Source organism: Lygodium microphyllum, chromosome 4, assembly GCF_053477565.2.
Source record: "Lygodium microphyllum isolate KBCC chromosome 4, Lygodium_microphyllum_v1.1.10, whole genome shotgun sequence".
NCBI classification, from domain to species: Eukaryota; Viridiplantae; Streptophyta; class Polypodiopsida; order Schizaeales; family Lygodiaceae; genus Lygodium; species Lygodium microphyllum.
Window position 1 is genome coordinate 10,545,879 of NC_141138.1, and position 22,451 is coordinate 10,568,329.

General features: G+C 44.3%; 1 protein-coding gene and 1 pseudogene across 4 annotated transcripts in view; one reads left to right on the forward strand and one right to left on the reverse strand.

Annotated features, from left to right (window-relative positions):
- LOC148036792 (Asparagine synthase family protein) overlaps positions 1–22,451 on the reverse strand; it is a 115,166-nt gene that overhangs the window by 16,633 nt on the left and 76,082 nt on the right. The gene's annotated exons all lie outside the window — the stretch shown is intronic.
- LOC148036793 (uncharacterized) lies at positions 2,816–10,586 on the forward strand (annotated as a pseudogene).

Here is a 22,451-nt window from a genome sequence, read left to right on the forward strand (position 1 = left end):
TCCCTCCCTCCCTTTACCATGTACTTGGTATTGAGCTAAAATATGCATTACCTGCTGGTTAGCCTCTTAAACAGCCCCAAAACACACTAAAAATGCTCTTTTAGAGTAAAACCCTAAAACGGGGAGCAGTTCGAGAGAGTTCAATGGAAACCCTAAAGCGGGGAGTGGTTCGAGAGAGTTTAGTGGAAACCCTAATTTTTGGGGCGCCCTTCCACATCTATAAATAGACAGGCTGCCCCCATTCAGCAATCATCCTTGTTTGCAGGTTACACCAGCCCATACACGCTCTGCTGCTGTTGGTGCCCAGTTTCCAGCCTACAGCCCGCCTCCATCTGCTGTCCAGCCATCATCGATTGCAGCCACATTATCTTCAGCCTGTCCATTGCTGTAGGCGACAACTCTCAGCTGCTGGCGATTGCTCCAGATTGCTGTTCAGCCTACTGTCCATCTCTAGGGTCAGCCAGCTTGCGTTTTTTGCGTTGCAGGCCTAGACACTCTCAGACGCTGTTTCAGCCAGCTGTTTACAGCATACTGTGCACAGTTTCCAGCCTCCGATCGGTGGTACACTGCTGCGTTTACTAGTTTCCAGCCTCCAGACTGCTGCGTTTTGGTGACCAGCTTGCTGCCATTCACTATTCAGCACTCCTACACTCCGACCGGTGGTCATAGACTTGGAATCCGTCTTCGGTGGACGTCACACTCCGACATTGCTCTACCCTTGAGCACACTGTACACTCTTACATTCATTCACTTCAAAGTTATGTTCTCTCTCTCCCTTCTTCTGTTTGTGTTTGAGTTTTTGTGGTTGAGTTTTGAGTTTTGTGTTTAGGGTTTGAGTTTTGAGTTTTGCATTTAGGGTTTGAGTGTTGCTCTCTGTGTCTGTGTCTGTGTCTATCTCTTTGTGTTTCTGTCGTGGTCGTACACTCTGTGTGCCTTCAATGCAAACCCTAGCAGTTTCCTTCACACTTGGTCGGTCCCCCCTACCTCACTCCCCACAACCTAAGCATACTCTGTCATTTAGCCACATGAGCATGGTTTAATAGAAAACTATGTGAGGGGTTTCCCCTAGGCAATTGCATGACTATCTTGCGAAGGGATTTACTGAACCTAGTAAGTCTCTATGGGGTACACCTGTCCACACCTATTAATGAGCAGAGATGTAGCCACAACATGGTGCACATTACGAGAGCCACGCTGACCCACACCCATAGGAGACCCAGAGACATGGCACTCCTATGTAGAGAGGCTATATAATGTACCACACCAGCCACTGATTCCACACTCTCCAAAGCCTCACCCTACCACATCACCCTTACAATGTATATGGTGAGGAGGGCAATACAACACCTACAACATGGACGATTGACGGATTATACAGGTATCCAAGGTGAGCACTTACATTTCTGCAGCAGACATTTTGGCCCCCCTTGCATTTATGTTTGACAAAGCATTGGCAGAAGGCTTCCTAAATGAGTGGACCATGCATACCATTGTGCCTATCCACAAGTCTAGAGATCCCCTAGATCCAAGTAATTACAAGAGTATCATGGTGGGCCACACTTTGGTCAATGTATATGGAGCAATGATAGAGGTAGAACTGAGTGCCTATGTAGGGAGAGGGAAATTGAGAGCTGCATCTTCACTCTAACAGACATGATCAAGCAAGTGAAACCCAAGAAGAAAAAAATTTATTGCTACTTTTTGAACTTCCAAAAGGCTTTTGATATAGTCCCAAGAGATGGACTACTACAAGGGCTATAGACACTTGGGATCTCATTAGACATGATTTGGGGCATCTATTAGCTGCATGAGAGGGCGATAGACCAATTCAGATGCCTAGGAGGACTTTTAAATGGAGTGAAGCAAGGATGCCCTCTCTACCCTATACTCTTTGGATTCTACATCAACAAGATGAAGGACCACATCACATGAGGATGAGACGAGGTGGACATAGTAAGTACATTGGTCTCTTATGCTTTATACTGATGATATATTCTCAGTCTATGAGTCACACTAGAGTCTACAGAGACATCTCCATGCCCTACATGACTTCAGCACACAACATGGATTAGCACTTAATCTTGGGAAAAGCAAAACCCTGATCTTCCACACATTAGCTCAAATAGCGAGGAGATCAGTCTTCACTCTAGGAGCCAGACCGGTGGAGGTAGTGGATTCATATATCTACTTGGGGTTAACTAGGAGATTCACCATGTCCGCTAGGAGATTTACCATAGCACAGGCAACTAGAGATCATCTCACATGAGTGTTAGTTATTCCACAATGTGTGTTAGCATGTGAAGTTTGAACGCACCTTAGTGTGTGTTACATGTATGTTAGCCTAGGGTTAGGGTTAGGGGGGATCCTAAGTCTATATAATAATTTTCTAATGGTCATACTTTCATATCATCAAACTATCACATCAATCTACTTTGTTGCATTGGTGTATGTGCAAGAGCTCTCTCTCTCTCTCTCTCTCTAAGGCAGCCAGGGAGGAGGGCAAACTTGCCTTCTACAAAGGAGGGAGAGTGGTAATCATGGAGAGGCACCACAAATGACGGTGTGAGACCTATGGGACCAGCCTTGTAGTGGCAGTTTGGAATTGTAATGGCCCGAGGCATTCAAAGGGAGAGATATAGTGTTCTACTCAGAGACACATCAGGGACCACATACTACACTTCCACGGGTGACACGCTATAGGTGGGAGTCAGCTTGCAAGAAGGAGACATGCACAGACCATAGTAATCACGGGTCGCGAGGAGTGGCAGTGTTATTCAGGGAGGAGCTACAGCAGATGATGGTAGTCTGCAGAGATGAGCAAGCCACATACATGTGGATGAGAGTGCGTGGTGAGGAATGCACTTTGTATGTTGCCATATGCTATTTCCCCCCTATGACGTCCCGATATGCCCCACCCAAGGGGCAATCACCATATGTGGCTTTGGATGAGGATATTTGGGAGTTCTCGAAGGAGGGAGAGGTTATCTTACTAGGAGACTTTAATGCTAGGACAGCCTCCCATCAGATGTCTTTCTTTGATGCATCTGAGGAGATGCTATAGGAGCAGGATGTGCTAGAGCTATAGCTAGAGAGGACATCTCAGGATATGGGGGAAGTCACCGAATATGGGAGATACCTTGTGGAGATGGGCACAACACACAAGTTGGCCATTCTCAATGGCATGGCTAGATACCCCCTATCCAGCGCCTTCACATGTTATCCTCACCGACACGGTGCCAACACAGTAGACTATGTTCTTGCCCCACCGATGCTGATATCTCACATTCAGGACCTCTCAATATCCCCACGTCTTCTCGGAGTTGCAGTGGATCATGTCTACCTATCATTCACTATCGACCTCCAATTCACTGACGCGCAAACCCATCATGCAGCTCACCGACACACCGAGATACCTCTTTTCCAAAGAGATCGAGGATATCTATGAGGCGGAGATCCTCAGATTGTTACATGATGCAGACCCCGACGTTCCATTACAGGAGCTGACTCAACAATTCAGTGAGGCCCTACACATCGCTGCAGGTGTAGCCTTCTCACACTCACGACCCACACAGAGAGCCTCCACCGAGATGACACCTCGGAACGGCTGGTATGATGATGAGTGTCGTGAGACCAGGGCACGGCTATAGAGAGAGATAGCACTGGGGTCCACTACCCATAGACAGGCACAGATACTCTTTAGACGCCTCACATGATGGAAGAAGAGAACATTCTTGGCCTAGTTGGAGCGAGACCTATATCAGTTATTCTTGAGCCAGGACTCTAGAGAGGCTTGGAGGCTTTTCAGAGAGCATTGCCCGACCACACCTATTACGTCCACCGCTGTATGGGAAGAGTATGCAGCTAGTCTTTATACTGTGGAGGGTCAGCCACCTCTTCCTAACCCATTTGAGCCTTGTCCAGAGACCAACACTTTCTTTACAAAAAGTAAGGTCCAAGACCATTGACAGACTTAGCAGAGGAAAGGCACAAGATCATGATGGATTAGAAGCCGAGCACTTGATCCATGCTAGAGATTTGGTGGCAGGATTCCTAGCCTACATGTTTAACAGAGCCATGTGTGAAGGCCTACCAGAAAGTTGGAGCACGAATACTATTGTGCCTATCCTCAAGTCAAGAGACCCTACTCTACCCAATAACTATCGGACTATCATGGTTGGGCATACATTGGCTAAGTTACATGCTTCCATCCTAATGCACGAGTTAAGCAGGTAGGCAGAGATGTGGGGTCTCAAAGCACAGGGACAAGCTGGCTTTAGAAGAGGCTTCTCCACGTTGGATCACATCCTCATACTCCAAGCGATCATTGAGGAGGGAAGGGCCCATGGTCCACGAACCTACTGCTGCCCGCAAAGCCTTTGACACAGTATCGAGAGACAGGCTGATACATAGATTGCATGACATGGGAGTACCGAAAGAGCTCAGTTGGGGTATTTTGGCACTGTATGAGAGAGTTGTGGGCAGAGTCCGGACACCTGAGGGCCTTTCCGCACCTATTTCCTCCACCATTGGGGTGAAGCAAGGATGCCCCCTCTCTCTGACATTATTTGGCCTATACATTGATGGGATTATTGATTATATTTCACAGGAAGGAGATAGAGGAGCTCCACTAACTAGCACTTGGATACCTCTCCTATTGTATGCAGATGACATTGTATTGATAGTTGACTCTCCAGAGAGTCTACAGAGACACTTGGATGCATTACACTCCTATACTTTGGACAGTGGGATTTTAGTGAACCTTGGTAAAACCAAGGTGATAGTATTTAATTATACACCACAATGGGCCAAGAGATCAGCACCTAAATTCACATATGGATCTGAGGAGCTGGAGTATGTGGATTCTTATACATACCTGGGAGTCTTATTCACAGGGCTCACCTTTTCTTTGCGAGAGGCAACACACACTAGACTGACTCATGGATACACAGCACTAGGTGGTTTGGAGAGGATGTGCTCACATGTGCAATTCCAATAACCCCGCACCAAGCTATGGCTCTTCGATACACTCGTCACATCCACACTACTTTATGGTGTACAGATATGGGGGCCTAGTCTTGACCACCATAGCAGATCACGGCGCACTTATGACGGATGGAGTCGATGGAGAAACCCCTAGTGTACATGATATCCAGGATGATCAGATGTAAGGCCTCAGTGCCACATGAGATCATCAGAGCCGAGCTAGCAGCTACATCGATTGTGGTAGAAGCCCTCACCCGATTAGTTGCATACATACATAGCCTATGGGACTTACCCAAACATAGATATGCACGGTTGGCCCTTGAGTCCTCCAGGTAGCTTGCCAGAGAGGGTGATACTTCATGTTGGCATGCACAGATGTCGGCTTGGTTTGAGCTGTATGGCTTTAGCATGGACAAGTTACCCCCCTTCCAATACTCCCTTGATGCACCATCTCTTGATTTGAGCAGGTTAGAGATTCGCAAGATCATCAAGATGGGTCTTACTCAGTTGGATATCACGCGGACATGGTTGATGCCAGGGCAGACGCTAGGGACAAAGATGGCTTTCTACCGCGAGCATTTCCTTCATACTACAGATGATGGATTTATTGTTCGCCCGAGATACATGGACACCCACCTTTCCCATGGGATCGGATACACTATTGGCCAGTTGGCAACCTCCTCACATCAACTAGAAATTGAGACTGGCAAATATAGATCCATCCCACTAGAGAAGCGCATATGCCAGATATGCCAATTAGAGCTAGAGACAGAGGACCATTATATCTGCCGCTGCCCAGCATATTATGAGGTCCGTGGTCATTTCCACTGTCTCTTTACTCTTTAGAGACGGATTTGGACCACTATCCAAGGTCATGGATTTTACTGATCAGCGATGCCTTGGCCTCTTTCTTCTTGAGATACGACGGCTTTGTGACATGTACCTCAGGAGTACAGTTGCTCTAGGACACCGAGGTCCTTCACACAGGCAGCTCACTGACTTCTTTGCAAAGGAGACTCAAAAGACTCCAATACAATTACAGCCACAGTCCACACAAGAGCTTCCCTCACCGCCATAGTCCATACACAGACAAGGAAAACTGATTGATCGAGCCGTTCAGTTTAGCCGATCCAGACGTCCTAGGCCTTGACACAGACACCGACGACACCTTCATAGACGGATACAGGGGATTATTGTTCGGGCTAGAGCTAGGCCCCCCATACCCACATGAGATTGTACCATTTTGGAGCTCATTGTTACTCGATAGAGCTCTATGTTTTACACATAGCCATAGTTAGTTTCCTTTCTTTCTTTTTTTTGCTTGTGCTACATATTTTGCCCAGACAGTTGTACCATCATACACATGATTGTAACTCATGGTCTCATAGGTCATTTTGGCCTTTTGTAGACGTTAATATATCATTTCATTTCTCTCTCTCTCTCTCTATATATATATATATATATCTCTCTCTCTATATATATATATAGTACAATAGAAGAGTAGAAATATCACAAAGAACTAAGAAGACAGTAGAATTGTTGAGAAAACTACCATATGCTAAGGAACTAAATCCTCCCAAGGAAGAATGCTTGCACGATGAACAAGATCAAGCTACCAATGAAGAAGACCCTTTAATCTCGCCACATGATATTAAACCCAGACGTACCATTAAAACCAAAAGCATTACAAGTAACCTAGTTATGCCAACATCCCCATAATCAGAGGAAGTGAAACATAATCTTCTTGTGAGATTGTGGCAGAGTAGGGAACTTAGCTTTGCCAAAAAAACCAATCAAAGGGATGAAGAGAAGGTCCCATTACTTTCTGCCAAATCTTGGACAAAGAAAACCAAAACTTACTGACCAATGGACAGGAAATAAATCTCTCTTTATTTTCATAATGAGAATCTTTTTATGAGGTTGCACCGAACCATGATGTTCAACCTTGCCAAAGACCCAATCAAAAGGACGCATCCTAGTCCCTACCACACCATGCCAAATGTCAAAAAGGAGGGTCCAAATTTTCTGAATAAAAGGACAAGATGAATCTGTGAGATAGGAAGACTTAACTGTAGTGGTACAAAAGAAACAATTCCCATTGGAAATACCCCTTCAATGAAGAGCTGATGAAAGGTGAAGAGTATTCTCCAAATGAATACCTTACATTTCAATGGCATCTTATTGATCCATCCCTCCATCACTGTCAATTTCCACTAGGCTTTAGGTTTGTGCAATCCCCAAAGAGCATTGGCTTGGATGGTCAACCATTTGCAATCTTTGATCATGAGATGATAAATTTAATTAACCAAAGAAGATTCTCAAACGCCTTGCAAGGTCCCAATCCTGCCAAGGACAATTAGAATCTAGGATAGTAAAGGGTTAGCGTTCATGCAAACATTTGGAGACCTTGCCCCAAAGATCATAGTAGCCATGAGAGACCCGAAAGACCCGTCTGATGGTGTGAAAAGGCATCAATGTGCCTCAAGGCAAGAGAGTGGCATCGGCACCACAAAGATCAATCCAAGGCAAGCCATGCGATTAAACTTAGGTCTCTTCTCTGATTTGTCCTCCCAAGAAAGCATATGAGACACCACTAGAATTTCCATTTGCAATGAGTTACTAGCTAATTTGTACTCAACCAAATGTCATTGGACCTCGCAAAGCATGTTAAGTGTTGAAATGACTTTTTTTTGGCTGATTTTTGTTGTTTTTGAGAGCTGAATGGATGATTTTATGAGATGATTGATTGGTTTGGAAGTGGTTTGAGAGTGTTTTGGATGATATTGATTGTGTTATGGAAGTTCATGATGTTTATTAGTAGAGATATGAGATTTTGTGATGTTCTAAGAGGTTCTGATTGATTCTGTATACCTTCTGTATAGCTTCTGTTATGTTCTGTTTTGTTCTGATTGTCTTCTGTAAGGAGGGATGGAGTATTGATTGATGAAGATTGAGATCTTGTGAAAGCTTATTGAATGGTTTGTGAGAGTTTGAAATGGTTTGAGTACGAGTTATGAGGTTTTGATGACCTTCTGTAACCTTCTATAGGTCTTTTGTAGAGCTTCTGTCTCTGTTCTGTTCTCTACTGTAGCTGTTCTAGTACTGTACTGTAACTGTTCTGTATGCTTCTGTATGTATTCTGTTGGATGAGAGTGTAGCTTGGAAAAGTTTTCTAGCCTTGGAAAGAGGTGAATACAAGTGCAAAAGAGCTAAAAGAAGTGAAAGAAGTAGTTGCTGAAGACTCAAGTGAAGATTGAAGTGAAGTGACAGTAGTGAGCTATGAAAGGATACTGTAGTGGCTCTGGTGACTCTCCATATCAGACATACCTCTTGGGAGGGGTATCCACGACCTAAGAAGGATTATTGAGAGTGATTATGAGAGATTGTAGTGAGGATATAATGTATTATTGAGAGAGAGAGAGAGAGAGAGAGAGAGAGAGAGAGAGAGAGAGCCAAATCTACTAAAACAGAGTGATTGTATATGAGAGATTGGGAGAGAAGACTATGAAGATATTGAGGATGAATACTATGTGATGTATTTCCATTCAAAGATGGTGTATTCCTTTGCTTTCTCTGTTATATTGATGGATTTTGTGAAGATATTGAAGAATATGGTTGATTCTATCAAATCTGTGGGAGATCTACATGATGCTGCATGAAGATTTGTTGTGCCTGGTGTTCTTTTCTTCATTGTGATCATATAAAACATAATAAACGAGCTTGTTGATGTTATAAGATAGATTTTCTTGCAAGAGAATTTCCTTTTCCTTGGTGTTCTTTTGGGGCCTCCATGTTGAAGAGCACCCTGCCACGGCACCATGAGAACCACGAACCGGCCAAGAGAGGCTGCAAATACATTGCTGGCCATGAAAACCTGCAAGAAAACTCTCCTTCTTCTCACCAAGAACCATGCTCTCCAAACACACAAGAGAGAGGCACACAAGAAATTGAGAGAAAGTTTTCCATCCTCACTCTCTTCCTCTTCCTCGCTCTCCATTAAAGATAAGCATGAAGCATAAGAGAAAGAGACAAGAACAAGAAGGCAAGTGTTGTGCCAAATGAGAGAGAGGAAGAAATGAACCGTGAGGGAAGAAGATAAAGCAAGAGAGAGGGTGTAACCACCTCAACCTCCCACCTCCCCAAATCCCACGGCTGCAACCACCTCCTTTTCCTTTCTTGAATTATAAAATTCAAATTTGCATACATTGGCTAAGGTCTAAGGACCTTTCAATTTTTGGAATGAGACAAAAGGGTTTGACCTTTCCTTTTCCTAGCAATATTTTTAATGTGAGCCTTTTGGACTACACATTTTACACTGCTTCATATTTGAAATTTTGACAAAGGGGTACATTTGCAAAGTGTCATTTTACAAAAAATTGTTTCCATGTGAGCACATTTTTGTGCCTTTATTTGCACATATTTCCTGGTTATCATTTCCTCCCATGCTTAAGTGTGAAGCGTCCCCGCGAACAATTTTGAAGAAAAACCGCGATCAACACTTGCAAAAATCTTCATCTTCAATCTTCGGTCTTCATTTTTTTTTTTCTTCATCATCTTTGAATTGCCATTGGATAGGGAGGGAAATAACACACAAAATAAAATCACAACTAGGACGTTGAAGCCTAGGGATAAAAGCATGCCAAATAAAACTTCAAGCAAATACTCAAAAGATAGGGATTTTCAGCAATTTGTGCACAAGAGCAACATCACACTTAAGTTAGAATGAAAGATAACCACACTATAAAGCTCATGAAGAAAACACGAAAAAGATATATAAATGAAGTACACCCTTACAAAAGATATTGATTTAGAGTTCTCCCACCCGGAAAAATGAATTTTGGAAAAGAGAAGGTGGGTTTTATTAAAAGTAAAATTGAAAAGAAAACACCAGAGATTATTGTGCATATTAGAGGGTAATCTTGGTGGAAAAGAAGTGAATTGAGCATAGAATAAGATCTACATAAGAATGACCATTAAGAAGATTAAACTGTTGGGTATCTCACACGCCTTACTTACGCCTACGCTCATATGGGAGTGTGCGGGTGATCACTAGGACACTGGGGCACTTTTTACTCTCGGTAGGAGAGGTTTTTTCCCCCAGATTATGTGTACTATTTTGTATGTGCTTGTGGTGCACACTTACGGGCACTTACTGCGTTCGGGTGTGAACAGCCCCTTATAACCCTAAGGTATAAGGGTTATCATTTGTACTTTCAGCTAACACTCTATTCAGTACTATTGCATTGGGTATCGTGCTCAACTCTGTCTCTCACTCTCACACTGTCTACTGCACTTCAGCTGCACCTCGATCCTCTCCCATCTGACATTTGGTATCAGAGCTCAGCTCAGAGCAGTCTTCAGTCTGCAGTCTGCAGCCCCCGCCAGTTCTGCCCCAGCCGCCTGTTCCTGCCCAGTCCTGCCTGCGCCTGTCAGTCCGTCAGCGCGCAGCACCAGGCGACTCCTCTGCCCAGCGTGCAGCTCCAACAATCAGCGCGCCACCTGTACCTGCGTGCTGCCACCTCTGCCCAGCGAGTCCTCTGCCCTGTGTCTGCCCAGAGTGCCCCTTCGCCTGTCAGTCTGCCTGCGCAGCCTCCCTGCGCTGAGCTAGCCTGTGCCGTCAGCTCCAGCTGCCAGCGCGCAACCTGTCTCCACCAGCCAGTCCTGGGTACCGCCTCCTCTGCCCAGCGCGCGCCCAGTCCTGCCTGTGCGTGTCACTGGACCTGCACGCCTGTACCTGTGCGTCAGTCCGACTGTACCTAGCAGTCATTACCTCGGGAATCGTGCCCGTCGTCAACACGCAGAGGTAACATTCTGCACTTTTCTTTTACACAGGAGTTCGTGCAACAGGTTCAGGTTCAGCATTGGGAACAGGCTGAACAGCAGGTTCAGTTTTCAGCATTGGGAAACGTGCTGTGTCTGTCTGTGACACATTGAATGCACATTTTGGGGCTTTTGTAACAGACATTTGTGACAGAAATTTTGGGCAGAAAATTTTGGGGCTTTTGATGTTTTAGTGCTGCTGAGCACTAATTGCACCTTGGGAAGCGTGCATCAGTGACAGTTTTTTTTTGACAGTGTACCCTTTGCACATTAATTGCAGACTTGTGTTTGCTGCAATTTCTGGAAATTTGCAGATTTCCAGCCCGTACTGCATTGACATTGCTCTATTACCTTTTGGGAAATAATGGCAAATCAGGGAGGAGATGTATTCACTTATGTGTCCAAGGAAGACCGATTGGATGGGAACAATTATTCCCTTTGGTCTTTCATGATGAAGAATGTATTAGTGGCCAAAAATTTGTGGGATTATGTCAGTGGAGAGGAAGCACGACCGGGAGTTGTGGCTCCCGCTACTCCTCCTCCAGGAGGACGTGCAAGAGGGCAACCTCAGCCCCCTCCACCTCACCCCGCTCAGCCACTTCCCCCAAGAACTGCAGCTCAGAAAACTTGGGATACACGGGATGCACAGGCTATGTCGCTGATTGCATTGGCAGTTCAGCGTTCTATCATTCCTCATATTCGTTCAGCAGCTTCTTCACAAGAAGCTTGGTTGATATTGGAGCAGATGTTTGCAGGAAAGAATGAGACTCGCATCTCTTTCTTGAAGAAAGAGCTAGAGACTCTAAAGATGAATGAGGGTGATTCTATGCAGGATCATCTCAACAAAATTCAGGACTTGCGGGAGCAACTCATGAATGTGGATGAGTACTACTCAGATGCGCAGCTGATTTCTACGACATTGAATTCACTGCCTCCCTCTTACTTGGCTTTTCATACTGCCTTGAACCTCACTATGAGGATTTCGAAAGAGCCCATCACTTTCATTCAGCTTGTCAGTTTGCTTCTAGAGGAGGAACAAACTAGACGGAACAGTGGTGTGGATGGTATAGCCTCTGAGCAGGCTTTTATGTCAAGGCAGAAGGGTAAAAACAGCCAAGGGAAAAATGCTTCGCAGAGTTCTGGTAGTAGTAACACTTCACAGACAAGTTAGAAACAGGGGGGCACGCAAGCCAAGAAAGGAAAATGCCATTACTGCAAGAAGCCTGGCCACTACATCACTGAGTGCAGGAAGCGCATCGCCAAAGAGAAGAAGAAGGAGTCAGGGATGTCTGTTTCTGCAGCTCCTTCCACTGCTAGTGAGTCCGCGTCCTTTGTTGCAGACAGGGACTATTGTTTTTACACTTGCAGTTATGATGTCTCTTGGGCTGATAGAGCATTTAGCTCTACAGAAGATGCTGACACTTGGTTCTTTGACAGTGGTGCTTCATGGCATATCACATCTCGTAGAGATTTGTTTGCTTCTCTTGGTGCACCTCCCGTTGGGAAGTCTGTTCAGTGTGCTAATAATGCATCATACCCTGTTCGTGGTATTGGGGAGATTCAGCTTACAGCCATTGATGGCTCTATTCTCCGCCTACAGGATGCTTTGTATGTGCCTGGCATTAAGAAAAATCTGCTTTCCATTTCTTCTATGGCACGTTGTGGTTTGCAGGTCACCTTTGATGATGACCGTTGCATGGTCCGTGACAAGGAACACATGACATTGGTCTTGACAGGTTCTCTGTGTCATGGGTTATATGAGTTGGATGCTCTTTTGGTAGATCAGTCTGCATATTTGACATCCACTCTTACTCCTGCTATGTTAGAGGCAGAGTTATGGCATGCTCGTTTGGGGCATGTAAACTATGGCAGCTTGATGCTATTACAGCGTACTCAGATGTTGGATGGATTACCTCTCTTGGAGAGACCTCCTGAGCATTTATGCGAGGGTTGCATTTTGGGGAAAATGCATCGTTTCTCTTTTCCCCGTGATGTTGCTTTTAGAGCAACAGCCAGATTGCAGCTTGTGCATTCGGATGTTTGTGGGCCCATGCAGACACAGTCATTGGGTGGTTGTTACTATTTTGTAACATTTATTGATGACTTTACACGTTTTTGCTGGGTCTACTGCTTGAAAAAGAAGTCAGAAGTGTATGATGCATTTTTGGCTTTCAGTGCACTTGTGGAAACTCAGTCTGGTTGCAAGATTAAGACTCTCCGTTCGGACCGAGGGGGGGAATACATGTCCTCTATGCTGAATTCTTATTTGCAACAGAAGGGCATTATCCATCAGTACACTACTGCATATACTCCACAGCAGAATGGGGTAGCAGAGAGGAAAAATCGGTCACTCATGGAGATGGCCAGATGTATGCTGAAGGCAAAGAGTTTGCCTCATAGTTTTTGGATGGAAGCCGTCATGTGCGCTTGCCACATTTTGAACAGATGCCCTACCAAGGCCTTGAAAACCGTCACACCTTTTGAGGCTTGGCACAGCCGCAAACCTTCTGTTGGCCACTTCCGTACTTTTGGGTGTCTTGCATATGCCCATATTCCACAGGTACTTCGAAAGAAGTTGGACAACAAGGCTGTAAAATGCATCTTTATGGGATATAGCAGCGAAAGCAAAGGCTACAGACTCTATGATCCCGTGACCAAGAAGGTTTTTGTCAGCAGGGATGTTGTATTTGATGAAAAATCAGAATTATCCTTGGCTGGTTTTGATACATATCAGGCTGCCCGTGATGTCTTTGAAGGGCTGCTGCCCATCACATTTGGTGATTCAGCTGGTACTTCAGCAAATGAACCTAATGTTCAGCCAGCTGCTCCTATGGAACATGCAGTAAATCAGCACATTGCTGAAACTGAAATTCAGCAGGAACTTGTACACAGTCAGGAAGCAAGACAGGTGCCTAGATGGTACACGCAGACTATGAGAGATAGTCATTTGGAAACACCCTTGGCTGGTCGTACTCGAAGGCAAACTCGACTGCATGATTCAGCACATTCCATGGAGTTTGTTATGGCAGCATGTACTCATGATAATGAGGAGCCTGAATGTTTTGAGGATGCACGACATAGTGTGCATTGGATGGCAGCCATGCAAGCTGAATTGGATTCTATTCATAAGAATCATACTTGGGATTTGGTGTCTTTGCCAGTTGGCAAGCGTGCCATTGGTACGAAATGGGTCTACAAATTGAAAAGGAATGCAGATGGATCCATAGATAAGTACAAGGCACGGCTGGTAGCTAAAGGCTACGCACAGAAAAAGGGCATTGACTATGAGGAGACCTTTGCTCCTACCTCCCGTATGACGACCATTCGGTCTATGATTGCCTTGGCTGCACATTTTGGTTGGAAAGTGCATCAGCTGGATATAAAGACTGCATTCTTACATGGGGAACTTCAGGAAGAAGTGTATGTACAGCAGCCCATTGGTTTTGCAGTTGAAGGCTCAGAAAATTTAGTATGCAAGCTGAAAAAAGCTCTATATGGTTTGAAACAAGCTCCACGAGCTTGGTACGCAAAGATAGATGCTTTCTTGCTTAGTCAGGGGTTTGTAAACAGCCCATCTGAGTCTACCCTTTATGTACATAAAGAGGGGGGATCCATGCTGATTTTGTGTCTATATGTAGATGACCTTTTGCTCACTGGAACACATGCTGATCAGATTTCAGCATTCAAAAATAATTTACAGCAAACTTTTGACATGTCTGACTTGGGTATTTTGCACTATTACTTGGGCATCCAGTTTGTACATGATGCTAGAGGCATTGGATTATGTCAGTCAAGGTACATTGGGCAACTTCTTGAGAAGTTTGGCTTACAGGATTGCAAGCCAGTTTGTACACCCATGGAACCTGGGCTCAAACTGTCATTACATGATGACAGTGATTTGTTTGATATCCATACTTATGCTCCAGCAGTGGGATGTCTCATCTATCTATGCCACACTCGGCCAGACATACAGTTTGCCGTTTCAGTTTTGAGCAGGTACATGCATCAGCCTCGTATGTCGCATTGGCAAGCTGTGAAGCGTGTGTTTCGTTACTTGCAGGGTACTAGAGCTCTTGGATTGCTTTATGCCAAGGGGGGACCACTGCAGTTACATGCTTACAGTGACTCTGATTGGGCTGGTGATTTTGATACTCGTCACTCCACTAGTGGCAATTGTTTCTTTCTTGGCTCGTCATGCATTTCTTGGCTTAGCAAGAAACAATCCACTGTTGCCACGTCGTCATGTGAAGCTGAGTACAAGGCAGCCTTCACTACTGCAGTTGAGTGCGTATGGCTTAGACGCTTACTTGCTGATTTGGATGTATCTGTTACGGAGCCTACTCCTTTATATACTGACAGTCAGAGTGCCATTGCAGTGGCACGGAACCCTGTGTTTCATGCTCGCACAAAACACATAGAGATTCACTACCACTTTGTCAGAGAGAGGCTACATGCAGGTGATATCAGCCTTGTCTACTGTCCTACCACCAGCAATGTGGCAGACATCTTCACCAAAGCTCTTCCACGAGACAAATTTGAAGCATTTCGCGATGCTTTGAATTTGACGCCCTTTGGTGGCGGATGATCCTTGTACACTTGATCACTCTTCACTCCAGGGGGGTTTGTTGGGTATCTCACACGCCTTACTTACGCCTACGCTCATATGGGAGTGTGCGGGTGATCACTAGGACACTGGGGCACTTTTTACTCTCGGTAGGAGAGGTTTTTTCCCCCAGATTATGTGTACTATTTTGTATGTGCTTGTGGTGCACACTTACGGGCACTTACTGCGTTCGGGTGTGAACAGCCCCTTATAACCCTAAGGTATAAGGGTTATCATTTGTACTTTCAGCTAACACTCTATTCAGTACTATTGCATTGGGTATCGTGCTCAACTCTGTCTCTCACTCTCACACTGTCTACTGCACTTCAGCTGCACCTCGATCCTCTCCCATCTGACATAAACATGCAAACCATAGAAAAGGTTTTTTGTGCTATTAAAAACAAAGGTTGAAGGGTTGGTTTTAAACTATTTCTGAGGATGAAATCGATGCCCCTCCACGTGGATAGATAAGATAATGGTGACGGAATCGTTCTGTGGAGGGTGAGGAGGTAAAAATGGTCGCCCGTTGATGCCGAAGAGGAACGGGCTTTGCTGGAGGTTGCAGGCTCACTCACGCAATGAACTCCTGGATGCATTGTCTGATGTCGACGGTGAGGCAAAGTTGGAGCTCAACGATATGCTTCTATGTCTTTTTCTCTTCGAACGCCAGGTGTGCAGGGATAACGGTGCTAACAAAAAAAACTTTGATGTGTTTGTTTCATCGTCATCAACACTCGATTCAATCTCGTCATCATCATCAGAAAGAACCCATCTAGCCTAATTCCCTCTTCTATTCAACACCATCGTTTCTGAATATTATGAGGCGACTCCTTGATGACTCAATTTCGTAAAGACAAGAGAGCAAATCATGGTGGCATTGAGATTTCCAAGAGAATGTGGTTTTTGTTTTTAAGACAAAGGTAAGCATTGTGGCAATAGTAGTTGAGGCCAGGGAGGATGGTCACGTCCTTCTTTTTTTTTCTTTTGGTATTGGAATATAGCAAAGAAAGATAGCTCTCCATGGTCAAAATTAGCTGCAAATCCTTTTCTCTTGCAAGCTCCATAGCCACCTCTTTCCCGGCCAGTGCACCAAATGAAGAGCACCCTGCCACGGCACCATGAGAACCACGAACCGGCCAAGAGAGGCTGCAAATACATTGCTGGCCATGAAAACCTGCAAGAAAACTCTCCTTCTTCTCACCAAGAACCATGCTCTCCAAACACACAAGAGAGAGGCACACAAGAAATTGAGAGAAAGTCTTCCATCCTCACCCTCTTCCTCTTCCTCGCTCTCCATTAAAGATAAGCATGAAGCACAAGAGAAAGAGACAAGAACAAGAAGGCAAGTGTTGTGCCAAATGAGAGAGAGGAAGAAATGAACCGTGAGAGAAGAAGATAAAGGAAGAGAGAGGGTGTAACCACCTCAACCTCCCACCTCCCCAAATCCCACGGTTGCAACCACCTCCTTTTCCTTTCTTGAATTATAAAATTCAAATTTGCATACATTGGCTAAGGTCTAAGGGCCTTTCAATTTTTGGAATGAGACAAAAGGGTTTGACCTTTCCTTTTCCTAGCAATATTTTTAATGTGAGCCTTTTGGACTACACATTTTACACTGCTTCATATTTGAAATTTTGACAAAGGGGTACATTTGCAAAGTGTCATTTTACAAAAAATTGTTTCCATGTGAGCACATTTTTGTGCCTTTATTTGCACATATTTCCTGGTTATCAAAGCACCATTTTCCACGAGCACACCAAATGGTTGAGAAGAACTGAAGTAGATTTAGGGAATTGAACCTTAGCATTAAGTACATGCCACCACGAACCTTGAATCTTCGTATTACCATACCAAAGACCTTGATCTTAAAAAAAAAAAAGGGTAATAACAATCTAGGGTTATTGACCCGCACACATCACTTGAAAAAGAGACCAATGAAGGGCTGCTATATGGGCCTGCACATCCAAAACAGTCCCACCACCCATGGATTTCAATGTAGAAACATCGCTCAAGGATATCCAAGATATACCAACATGCACAAAATCTTTCTTCCACAACATGAAACAAAAGTATCGGGTGAGATCCTTGAAAGCAACGTGAGTCCAAGGCAGCAATGGAAAAAAGTGAGGATGGGGAGTATAATGGTGTGTGCCACTTGAAGGTGTGCACATGAAATGGCCAAGCTTGAGATTTCCAATAAACAAACATGGATTCCAATTTTTGTGATATCGATTGTAGCAAGAGTTTTGGCTACACATCAACACCCAAGTGATAACCAAGGTGCCTTACAATGTCTCCTTGCTGAACAACCACAACTTGCCACCCCAAATCTAGCAAATTCGAGTCAGTACAAACAATAAGGCAGGATTTGGCAGCATTAATATAGAGGCATGATGCATGTCCAAACAATTCCCAAACATCTAAAGCTTTGTGAAGGTTAGAAGCATCTGCTTTCAAAACCATGAATATATCATCAGCCAACACCGGGCCAACAGTGCAAAGGGAGAGATAAACCAACCACCTGTCCCATATTAGCAAGATACAATAACAAAGAAATAATGGGGTGAATAGCAAGCGCAAAAAGTAGAGGGCTCAGAGGACAGCCCTATTGAACCAAGTGTGCGAGGGAAAAGGACTCTGTGACTTGACCATTTAGCATAACATGGGCTGTAGCACCTGTATTGATGGTACAAATCAACTTGGACATACGAGGCCCAAAACCCATAGTTTGCATGAGATCTACAAGAAAAGACCATTCTAGAAAATCAAAGGCCTTTTCCAAATCCAACTGTACCAGAACAACCTCCTATTGTGTGTGTCACACATAATCTATGGCCTTCAGCATCTTATACAAAATCTTTTTGCCCTTAATAAAAGCATACTAATGAGGATGCACTAGACCAAGTAGGTGTTTATAAAGACGATTTGCCAACACATTTGCAAAGATCTTATACATAATACCCATCAAGGATATCGTTCTCCAATGCATAAGTTTCAAAGGGGAGGGAACTTTAGGGATCAACTTATCACCCCTTCTTTTCACGATAAAAGCATACTGCCAGAATCCCAAACCTACTGACACATGGCTGCCAATGGTTTTGCCAAAAGGGATACATAGGTTTCAAAGAACTCATTGGTAATGCTATCTCAACCAAGGCTTTTATCATGAGGCAAATGCAACAAAACTTCCATAACTTCACCCTCACGAATATTAGCCTCCAAGGTGTTTTGCATGTCCTAGGAAAATTGATCTCTGACCAAGTACCAAAGATTGCATGAGCATGAGCAACCTTAGGAGAACATGCCTGCCAAGAACCCATGAGATTCGCAAAGTAGTCTCGACACATACATACAATAGATCGGGGGGTCCATGACCATGTGACCATTTGCATTTTGCAACCTCACCATATTTTCCCACGCAGGGGCATGCAAAGCTTGAAAAAATTTATGAGTCTAACAAGAACTGTCCCAAAGACTCTTGGTCGATTCTCAAAGCTTAGCTTGTTAATAAGACCGTAGCTGAAAACATTGAATAAATTGAGCCAACTTTGCTGATAAGGAGACTAGAAAAGCATCATGTGAAGAATCAAGCAATACTAAATGAACCAAGGCCAAAATGTCCTCCGTTGCATGCAAGCGCTGCCTGATAAGCGAAGCATGGTAAATACCATATTTTCTTGACACCATTTGCACATTAAGAAGAAATCTTTCAAACAAGGCCAAGCCTTCCAGTGGAAAATTGCACAGAAACTTCTCAAGCAACTAGCTCATGTATCCCTTGAAGAGAGCATGACTTAGAAAAGAAGAGTTAAATCGCAAGGGTAGCTTGCCCAAGAGACCTATGAAAGCATCCACTGGTTGCCTAATCATATCAACCTGTAAAGGAAAATGTTGATAAGGCAATGCTGCAAAACTTGCATTTTCAATTTTTTTTGTAAAAAGCAGTTCTCATGAGTCATACATAGCATTGATATGGTCCAATCGAGACCACGTGGCCAAGTATTGGGCTGAGTGAAATGTAAACCTTGAAGCCGATGGAGAAAGCCATCGATCTTGTTTGAGAACATCCATTGTAAAAGCATTCCAAGGCTAGCTCTCCAAGGTATTCATCAAAGAGTGCTTTGAAGTAGTCTGGGAAGGGTCAACACACATGTTAAAATTGCACATTAGCAAGCATGATCTACCTAGAGACAAAGAATCATGCCAGTTTCACAAGGCTTGACGATGCAATGAGGCGTTAGGTGCATAAAGGCCAACCAGCCATAAAACCTACCCTTCAAAAACAATTTCAGGCCCACGGACATCATTCTTAACAAGTACCAACTGAAATTTCTCATGCACTACCATAAGAACATCCAAGTAGTGCATTACCTGGCTACCAATACAAAAAAGATGGAAACCGTGAAAATCCAAAATACGACCAGCATCATCATGACTTTTATGCTCAACAACACACAATACATCCCAACTATTCTCATGCAAAATACGCCACATCTCATGCTGCTTGCTACGGGGAGAAGTCCCTCAAAAATTCCAAGTGGCAATCCACATATTCGAAACCAAAAAAAAAAGGACGAGGTAGCTCACACCTTGCTTGAACTTTCTCTGCCAATGCCTCAAGGATCTCAACATCCACGAAATCTACCAAAACTTCAAAAGCATTCTGCCCCAAACAAGCAGACTTCGAAGAGAAAGGGTTAATTCCATTTGTCGGGGCCGAATGAGAGTATCTACAATCCCACGGGGGATCATCTTGCCTTTATGATCAAAAGCAAGGAGTGTCAACCAGCCCCTAGGACAATCAGTAGATACAATAGCAGCTCTTGCTCTACTTAGAGCACAGGGAGAAACATCCAAAAGAATGCAAGGGTATTCAATCCGTATCAAGAGATGACCAAGAAAAGGCATTCAACGTATTGAAGAAGATGTTGATGGTGGCTCCAATTATACAACCCCCGTAGTGGGATCCCCCATTTCATGTCTTTGTTGATGCTTCAAACATTGTGGTTGTGTTGAGACGGCAAGCTCAACACATGCGGACATTGATGATGGACCTCTTGGTTAGATGGGTCTGCACATCTACACTTAGTGCATCGGTGGTCATTATGACTTAAATGGCCACTGACTTATCACTTATTATATTTGGTATGTTACACTTATCTATTGTTGGTATAGTTATAATGCCAATTAATACAGTGCATGGGTTGTTTACCCTTCTCCATAGCCCTTTATGGAGGGGTTTCGCCATCATTCGGCTCCTCATCTAACATGTCTACATTCCCTATAGGGGCACCATTTCTATCCACTTCATTAAGATACTTAGACATAAAGTGACCCAACTGCCCACAAGAAAGGCATTGGCCTGCAAAGGTACCCCATTTGAGCTGAAAAAGAAAAGAACGATGCCAGAACAGTTTATAAGCCAATTAGACCTCTTGCGGACAGTGTCCAACAACATACATAAATAGTTCCAATTGGCAGCATGCAATGTAGGTGGCACCAAAATAGTGCCGATGGTAGCCATGACATCCTTCAACAAAGGCCGCTGTACTGCTGGGCAGCCTTCAACTTCCACCCAGATGGGACGTTCACACTGACCTAAGCATTGAAAACCTGCAAGAGGCTTCGAAGGTACAACATGAACCAAGCAATGGTCAAAAAACAAAGGCAACTTTGCCAATAGAGCATCTTGCATCTGAGGAGAATGTAGCAGCACTTCATAGAAGCTCCTAGGGCCTACAAAGATTTCATCAACTCAATCTACCTACATCAAGGAAGACAACCATTGACGGATTCTAGCAAGCATCAAAATTCTGCCCATAAAAAACAAGATGACACCCTTCTCACAAAATCCAGAAAATGAATGCAGCACTACCTTGGTATACACACTAGTATCTAGAAATAATCCTCAAGCTTGTCAAGTGCATGAAAGATTTTGGTGAAGCAGGTGATCCCAATTCAACTCTTGGGATTCATCAAAAGCAATGGCCACTTGTGCATAAGAGTCGCCAAGATTATGCATTAGAGCAGGGACCTCTGAGCAACACATAGCTTCTTCCAAAGCATGCCTGGGATGCTTGCCGGCTAGCTGGTTATCAAAACAAGGCACCATCTTTTCAGTGCAAGGAACCATTTCCTCTTCTTTAGTAGCCTCGGAGTCTTGACAAAGGACTACCATAGTTTGATCACTGAATGTTGCTCACACTCTATCCTTCTACCTCTCTTGCTGTTGCTCTATCTATAGAGTATCAGTAAAAGAGACAAAAGGACTTTTGTAGACATTAATATAACTTTCTCTCTCTCTCTCTCTCTCATGGATGATCCACAACAAATTGTTAGTACCACATGAGATTATTAGAGTCGAATTTACTACACCCCCACGATGACGGGGCCCTTTTTCAAACTATCAGCTTCATACACAAAGCACATGACATGCACCTAGATAGGCTACCTAGGAGAGCCTTCAAGGCAGAATAGGAGACTTCATGGTATGCACAAGTCGAGCAGTGGCTTACAAGATACGGGAGTGACATGGACCATCTCCCCCCCCTTCCCCCCCAACGCGTTGATAGCTCCATCCACCCACTGTAACATGGTCCCTTGCTGAGCCTCCGGCTATCTTGTACATACTTTTTGCTTATGAATATGACGTGATGCCCCCAAGATGGGCCCTTGTGCAAACTCGAGTGCATGCTATGCTCCATGTCGCATTCCGTGACGTGTTGGGGTACCTCGTGACATGTTGAGGGGTCGAGATGGCAGAGTTGGGGAAAGGGTCCATCCCCCGCCCTCCCCCCCCCTTTCAACATGACCCTAACTCCCTCTTCATACACATTTCCCACACAAAGAGGAACTTGGTCATGCGGCAAGACCTTTGTTGAGATGGCAAGCTCAACACATGTGGACATTGATGATGGACCGCCTGGCTAGATGAGTCCGCACGTCTACACTTAGCACGTTAGTGGTCATTATGATACTCACATGGCCACTGGCTTATCACTTATTATATTTAGTTTGTTACACCTATCTACAGCTAGCAAAGATA